The sequence below is a fragment of the Monodelphis domestica genome, chromosome 5 (genome assembly GCF_027887165.1).
Source record: "Monodelphis domestica isolate mMonDom1 chromosome 5, mMonDom1.pri, whole genome shotgun sequence".
Classification (NCBI taxonomy): domain Eukaryota; kingdom Metazoa; phylum Chordata; class Mammalia; order Didelphimorphia; family Didelphidae; genus Monodelphis; species Monodelphis domestica.
This window is the reverse complement of record NC_077231.1, coordinates 99,183,961-99,193,090: the sequence shown is the minus strand read 5'-3', so window position 1 is coordinate 99,193,090 and position 9,130 is coordinate 99,183,961.

The window sequence follows — 9,130 nt, the reverse complement described above, 5'->3', positions numbered from 1 at the left end:
TAGGCAGGAAAGGAGAGCCACAGTGAAACACTGAGCCTACATTCATGCCATAAGATTATGAAGAGGAGAAAACTGGCATAGCAGCATCTTCCCTATATATCAATATGAATGCTGGCAGCACAATTCTGCAAACAAAACCTGTCCCTAAAGCCTTCCCATGAATAAAGTCACAGGAAACAAGTCTTCCTAGCTGTACATGTCTGAAACCCACCCCATGTGGACTCTGCTTCTAGAAAATGAAATTTCTAGGCCAAGAGACTAGAGGTCCTGGGTTCAAATCTGGCCTCAGATACTTCCTAGCTGTGTAACCCCGGGGCAAGACACATAACCCTCATTCCCTAATCCTTATTGCTCTTCTGCCTTAGAACCAATACATGGTATGGATTTGAAGATGGAAGGTAAGGTTGTTTTTTTTTTTAATGAAAATGAAATTTCATTTGGAAAAATCTAGTTATTTCAACAACACCTTCAAGACCTTCAAAGGGACAAAGAACTGATCGTTCAATACCACCAACTATTGTGTCATCCTCTGACTTTCTGTAAGCCCAAAGTGACAATAAATGAAAGAGCCTTAGATCCTCCAACCCTTTCTGTAAGCCCAAAGTGACAATAAATGAAAGAGCCTTAGATCCTCCAACCCAGAAAAGAGTATGGTTCTGAAAAGTCAAAGAAAAGACCAAAACACAGCATGGATGAGATGAAAGGTGACCAGAGAAAAGAATTCACCAGCTCCATCCACTGAGACAGGTCCTATATCACAAGAGGCACACACAAAGCTAAGCTGCTCCTGAGTTTGCAGGCTTATCAGCCATCATTCAGCATTATCCTCATTTAAAGCATAATATATTAACTGACCAATTATGACATCATCCCCAAAAGCCAAATTGGATTCCTTTCTAGAAAATAAAGCACAGACCACACCATTACTCTGCAGATGCTCATTAAAAAATAGGCTAAAAGAGCTGACGAGGGAAAGATTTTTGTCAGATTTCAAGCTTTAAAAAAAGCATTTAATTCAATCTGGCATCCCAGACTGAAACTAAATTTGCTGCATCGTGAAGTTGATGGGGAAATATATGAGACACTTCAGTCCAAGTATTTAATCCAAGTAAATCACAGCACCAATCCATTTAGCCAGAAACAAAAATAATGTGCAACAGATGTCCACAGGCACAGAAGGGAAAGAGCCACACAGAGCATTTACTACTAGTCTTGCTCCTCTCCCTTCTCAATGTAAAATCACTGATGCCTCTCCCACCCCCCTACCCTTTCTAGAGGCAGCTCCAGAGTGAAGGTGGACAGTTGTATCTGCTTCCTCATTCATCTGGAGATATCATCTACTGGATTGCTTATCACATTGAGCCCACACTTAACCAAAATGAACAAAACTGCTTCTGGTGATCAATCTGGAAAAGACCTACCTCCTCACTGCAGGGCTAGGAGAGCCCTCAGGTACTTGCACTTTGGATTCCATTTTTCCAACTTGGAAAAAAAGGCCAGAGCTTCAGAAAGTGGCCATATCTTGGATTCACAGTAAGAGCTATGAAATGTAGCTTAATTGAATGTTCACTAAGTACCCATTATGTTCTAGGTAATGGAAGAGAAAGAGATAAACAAGATATGGTCCCTGACTTCAAAGAAGCACTTAGAGTTAACAATTGAGTAGGAACAAGATGTGTGTGTAAATAAAATATAATACCTCTGCATGCATCAGATGTGATGAAACTTTAAATATGAAAAGATTAGAAGAGGCACAAACACAAGGTGCTCAGAAATCAGGTGAGGGTAAGATCATTACTAGTTGGGGAATTCTGGGAAAACTTCATGGAGGTATTGATAGCTTACTAGAACCTTGAAAGATATGTAGAATTTCAGCAGGCAGAAACAGGGAGAAGGGATGGGAAAGTGATGTGCTGGTAACTGTTTAATAGCCAACTCTATTTTTTTTTTAAGTACATATAGTTTGGTTTTATTTTTTAAGTCTTAGTTTCTGACTTAATAGCAAATGCTAAGCCAGGATCACACATTTAGGAAGGGTCTGAGGCCAGATTTGAACCCAGGTTCTCCCAACTCCAGGCTTGACACTCTATCCACCTAGCTGCCTCTAGTAGCCATACTTTTAAATTTAATCTACATTATTAACATTTTTCCATTCCTCTCAAATCTAAACAATCAATAAAACAATCAAGTTCCTATTCATAGCATTTGTTAATTTCCAGGGTACAAATAATCACATTAAAAGAAAAAATTTAAGCCCTTCCTTTCTGCCTTAGAATCAATATTGAGTATTCCAAGGCAGAAGAGCAGTAAAGGCTAGACAATGGAAGGTAAGTGATTTGTCCAAGGTCACACAGCTAGTTAGTGTATGAGGCCACATCTGACCCCAAGGCCATCTCTAGGCTTGACTTTCAATCCAGTGAGCTATCTGCCTCCCACACTGAAAATTTAACATTCAGTTCTCACAGGCCAATTAGATCTGGCTCAGTACACCTCTAATGGGATGATTCCCTTTAGAAGGTGTGACACAAGCAAGGCCCAGAGGAAGGATAGCATTGGAAGTTCTGAAGGGCAGTAAGTAGTTTAGAGTATAAGGAGAAATCATGTGAAATGTTACATTAGCTATTAAATAAGGTGGGAGTCATCAAACAACAAATGGCATTTTTTTAACATTTCTATGGCTTCAAGAGGGAGGTTGGATTGCCCTGAGAAGATTCCCTATCTATCCTAATTTGTAAAATGGAGATCTGGCCCCCAGCACCTCTTACCTACCCATCATTCTCTATTCTGAGGCAGCCTTCTCAGAGCATGTGGCAACACCCAAATGGGCTTTTTAATCACTGCATTTCACCTAGGTCTTGGCATAATTCATGCCACGATTATGAAATGTCTTTATTCAACCAACACTGGTTTCTCAGCTGAATGAGCAAAATGCACCCATTCATTTTGAATGAACAACAACCAAAACCTATATTTTTAAATAATGTTTTCTAAACACAAAGAAGACACTTTGCCACACTCCCAGGAATAAGAGGCTTTCCATTTCAATAACTGGGTAATTTGTGGGAGGTAAGACAGAGGTGGTAAAAGCCTTTGTGTGTGAGACTGAGATGTAGATAGAATGGAAATGATCAGATACTTTCCCACATTCTATTTCTTGCTACATTGACTTCGGCATTTATTGCCTAATATAATAATCAAATGATCATGCATTCTCATTCCTGCCATTTTCACCTATTAAAATCCTATCCATCCTTCAAGATGAGTCAAATCCCACCCAGAAGCCCTTCCTGCCCTCCCTAATTGGAAGAGACTTCTCCCTGCTCAGAATACTTGCTGCATTTTAACCAATCCAGGTAGGAAACCTAAGCCTCTGATCACTTACTCATACAGTATTGTGGCTACCTGACTGGATTTCAGAATTTGGAATAGATCCTAGTGGCCATCTGGTCCAACCCATACATCAACGGATGTATGTCCACCAGAGCATAACCAAAAAGTGTTTGTCCAACTTCCCCTTAAAGAAGAGAGAGGAGAGGGAGCCCACTGCCTCCAGAGGTAGCCCATTCCACTTTCAGGCAGCTCTTGTTACAAAGTTTTCTTAATGTTAAACCTGAATGGGTCTCTTTGTAATTTCTAAATAGGCAATGATACTTGTATACATTCATATTTCCTCTTTATTAGGATGTGAATTTGTATCGGGCTGCAATTATTTTATTCATTTTTGTATCCCCAACAGACTCCAACCAAAGTTCTTGCATATAACTGACTTCAGTAAATTTTGGCTGAATTTTAAACAAAACTAATAAAGGTATTGAAAAGAGTCCCTTCATACATAAACACTACTCCAAGTTCAAGGCATAGTGTAAGTGTAGACAACATCTATTCAAGCTCTTAGCTTGTGAGCCCCCACCAATGTGTTTCATTTTTGCCAGTCAACCTGAAGACACATTAGTTCAAAACAAGACATTGGATTTAACAATGTATGATAAGTGAACCAAAGATTTCCCTCATACCCAAAGGGCTATTCTCTCCCACATCACCAATCATGGAGGGATCACATACAGGGTCTACAGAGTAAGATGCAAACATATAGAGAATACACATGACCAGAGAATTCGTGTGGCTAGGGCAACCCACGTTCTTTACTGCTTCTTTACTTTTTTAAACCTTTACTGCAGAGCTGCTGGTCTCTAGAGAAGTCATAAACTTCACAGCTTGATGAGCTGGCGACCCCTGCTGCTCTGTTCTCTGAACTGCACTGTCACTTTCGGGTTCTCTGCTGTTGCTGCTAATGCTCTTTCCTTCTGCTGGCTTTAATCTGGATGCAGTTTATCCTCCCACACCAAGTCTGGCACCTTAGTATCTCCTAGCTTCAGGGTCTAACTGATTTGTAATGTAGACCCAGCACCAAGTACCCAGCTGATTCCTCAGCTGTTCCGATCACCACAAGTTTGCTTTTCCTCTCAGTCCAATCAAATCATTCTCCAGGAATCTACTTAGCTCAACTACAAAGCAGAGTGAAGCAATGGTGTGGAATTTGCTGCTTTCAACCTCTTTCCCTCCCTTAAACACACTTTATGTTCCATGTAAACTACAGGGGCTAGGTAGATATATACATATGTATATATCTACACATACACATGTATACATGTGTGCATGTATGTGTGTATACCCTCTCTACCCAGCTGTGCCTATACAAACATACACATACCACCTTCTAAAGCAAAAAAATGTTACTTTTTCTATATCTCTACAACAATATACAATTACATGACAGGAAATTGGACTCATATGACTCCATCTACTTCCTATACTTGTCTCATTTCAATATGCATTTATTTAGTCATTGAGTGAATGAATGTTTTCTTAATTTCAAAATCATTTGGGTTATGACAGTCAATGGGGGGGGGGGGGGCACGACATTTCTTAGAACTGTTCCTGAATGTGTATTCTATCTGCAGAAAGAGTATTCTTTTAAAAGTTTATTTTAATAATAAATTTCCACATGAGTTTTCTGATGTTACATAATATAAATTGTCTCCCTCCCTTCTTCCATCCCTCCTCCCAGAACTGGCAAGCAGTTCAATCTGAGTTATACATGAATTATCATGTAAAACATTTCTATATTATTCATTTTTGTAAATAAATAGTCTGATAAAACCAAAACTTCAAATTATATACCCAAATAAACAATTGAAAAATCATCGCTTCCATCAGCATTCCTACTCCCACAGTTCTTTCTCTGGAAGTGGGTAGCATTCTATTTCATAAGTCCCTTGGAATTGTTCTGGATCATTGTATTGCTGTTAGTAGCAAAGTCTAACACATTTGCAGGAGGTTATTCTTGATAGGGGCAGCAAGGTAGCTCAGTGGATTGACAGCCAGGCCTAGAGTTGGGAGGTCCTGAATTTAAATCGGACCTCAGATACTTTGTAGATATATGACCCTGGGCAAATCACTTAATACCTTTTGCCACTCTTCTGCCATGGAACCAATATTTAGTATTATTTCTAAGATGGAAGATTAGCATTTTTTTAAAAGATTATTCTTGATGCAAAAGTTTTCTCTCACATTTTAAATAGAAGTTATTATATAGATGGGAGACTTTCCAGGCAAATCAGAGCCTAATGATTCTTCCTTGTGGGCTATCTCAGTATAGTTCCCACATATATGTAGTTAGGGTGAAGTTCAGATGGACTAACCAAGTGATACCTTATCTTTACAGAATTCTTCATTCTTTTATTTTTTAATTTATTTATGTATTTAGAATATTTTTCCATGATTTTACATGATTCATGTTCTTTCCGTCCCCTCTTCCCTCCCCCATCCTGGAGCTGATGAGCATTTCCACTGGGTTATATACATGTATCATTGTTCAAAATCTATTTCCATATTATTAATATTTGCAATAGAGTGAGCATTTGAAGTCAAATCTTCATTCTTTTCAACAAACAATAAATACCTTTTCCACGAACATTACCCTTTTTTATCTTGGCATTCAAGACTTTCCACTATTTGGCTTCAACCTACCTTTCTCACGTTACATACTGTCTATTCCCCTTCACTGACTCCTGCCAAATTTGCTATTTCAAAGATCATATACCCCATGATTTCTCACTTCCATGTCTTTGATCACTCTGGTACTTCTACCTGAGAGGCCCTCTCCAATTCCACAGCTGCACCCATCCAATTCCTACCTACTCACTGAGGCCAAGCTTCAAATGCCACCTCCTCTATAGAGCAGTCACTGATCAAACTTTCCTTTCTCCAAACCCTCATTGTACTTTATACATCTCTTATTACATGGTCATATTATGCTTTGTGATAGAGTGATCTGTATATATCCTATATACTTTCATAGATAAGCTTCACGAATAATGGAAGTACTCCTTCCTCCCATTTGTAATGTATTCCCTTCCCCCTATCCTCCATAATACACATATACATCTGTCTCTGAGCCTTGCATATAATATGGATTCCCTTCTATTCAATAAACATTTAAGTTCCTGCTATGTACAATACAAACTTGTCGAACAAAATTAAATAAATGTGATCTTCCTAACAACCCTATGAGATAGGTAAGGCAAAATATTATCCAATCACTTTACAGATTAAAAACCCAAGACAAGGGAAATGACTTTGTCAAGGTATATCCTACTCAACAGAAAAACTGCATTTAGAACTCAAGTTTACAGATCCCTGTAACTTAGTGAACATTCCAGACAATGGCAGTACAGAAATTTCAGTTTATAGAGAAAGGCATCTCACCTATGGCCCCAGGGTCCTATGCCTAACCAACCCAAGAAGAGAGTTAGAAAACATTAAACCAGCCATGGGACTGCCCTCCAGAGATGGCAGGACAGGATGCTAGACCAGTTTTGGCAAATGTTGCTTGTTATCTTGGTATTTTGCTCACATATAGCTTATAACTGAAGGAGTGTAGCAACTATACGCACTGATAAGAAATTTTAGTATTGGCAAAATAATCCCCTTTTTCTATTCATAAGTTATTTAAATTTTTCAGGAAACTGTTCTTTTTCATGGAGATTAGGTTCTAAAAATCCCTCCAAAAAAGGAACCTAACAAGCTCCCAACCAGCATAGTTGACCTTGTTGCATCTCTCTCTCTTCCTCCCTTTAACCCTTGTTCATTTCCCTAAGGAAGAAAGGTATCCCAGGGGCAGTCAATTATTACGAAGCAGGAGCAACTGCTATTGGCATCATTTAAGCAGGATTGGATCACAATTGGGAGCTCATGTTCCAAGTATTTCAAACTGGAAGGGACCTTAGAGGTCATCTTGTTCAAGGCTTGTAGGATAGGAACTAGACTTGGGCTCTCAAATAGGGAATTACTGGGAGAGGAAACTCCACAACCTTTACTCTAAGAGGAGGTGGAACTATCCCAAAGATAACACGGCTAATGGAAGAAAGGGTCTAGAGAGCCATTTTTTATTCAGATGAGGAAACTGAGATAAACAAGATTAAGGGACTTGCTCCGGGTCAGGCTGCTAATGTCTCAGGACAGATTTGAATTTCCTGATTCCAGGTCAAGTGCTCTATCCACTTGGACACCTAGATGCCCCTCTAAAAATCAGGAAATGCACAAGTTCCCAACATAAAATGTGGCTTTGCCCTTATCTTTCCTTTCACATCTGTCTAGCTGCCTCTGGGGATTCCCAAGGGGAGAAATAGTAAAATGTAATCCCTTCTCATTTACAGATGAAGGAATAAGGGTATTAGGAATTATAATAGAGCCAAGAATAAAGCAAAGAGATCTTCTTTCCCTATTTTAATAGACTGGATCAAACCAACTAGAGATTGCTTCTTGCCAAAAAAATCTGCTGCAGGGCATTTTTGAGCCAGCATACTACAAAAGTCTTATAAACATAACCAAGTGGTGTGTTCCCCATATCTTCCAAACCAAAGCCCCATTGTTTTATCGTTATTATTTGTTAAGGCTATTATGATGCGATTGGAATACAAAGACCCACAAATACAGGCACATATACTCATATGCTCAATGATTTAAAACTGGAAAGGACCTTAGAGGTCATCAAAAGTGTAATCCCTTCATTTTTCGATTTGAAAAATGGAAACAAGTCCCCTGGGGTTAGGTGATGTCCCCAAAGTCATGTAAGCAGTAAATTGCTGCCTGGATTTAATCTAAAAACTCTGGCTCCAAATCAATGCTCCTTGCCACCCCAATACCCCAGGTACCATTCATTATTACCCTTTAACTAATGTTTAGTTGATTCTATTTTACTCATATCCAATTCTCCTCAGTTCAGATAGCATCACTTTTTCTGATGACAAAAAATTGGAAAATAAGATGTCCCTTAATTGGGGAATGGATGAACAAATTGGGGTACATGTTGGGGATGGAATACCATTGTGCTATAAGAAATGAGAAGCAGGGTGATTTCAGAAAAAGCTGCAAAGATCTACATGAACTGATGCAGTGAAACAAGCAGAACTGGGGAAACATTGTACACAATAACAGCAATATTGGACGATGATTATCTGTGAAAACTTAGCTACTCTCAGCAATGCAATGATCTGGAACAATTCTGAGGCACTTATGACAGGGAATGCTATTCACCTCCAGAGAAAAAAACTGTTGTAGTAGTCTTTCACATCAGTGTATTTATGGTTTTATTTGGAGATTTGGTTATGTATGAGTGTGCTCTTACAACAAAGACCAATATGGAAGTGTGTTTTGCATGACAGTAAAAACAAAATTTTAAAATGAAAATAAGTTATTTAGAACATTCTTTCATGATTATTGGTAGCTTTGATTTCTTCATCTGAAAACTTCTTGTTCATGTCCTTTGACCATTTGTCAACTGGGGAATGGCTTGTATTCTTATAAATTTGACTTAATTCTCTATATATTTGAGAAATGACATCTTTATCAGAGAAATTTATTATAAATTTTTTTTCTGGTTTGTTGTTTCCCTTCCAATCCTGGTTGTTTTGGTTTTGTTTGTACCAAACCTTTTTAACTTAATATAGTCAAAATTATTCATTTTATATCTTATAAGGTCCTTTATCTCTTGTTTGGTCATAAATTCTTCCCTTCTCCATAGATCTGCCAGGTAAACGATTCTATTTTCCCCCAATTTATTTATTAT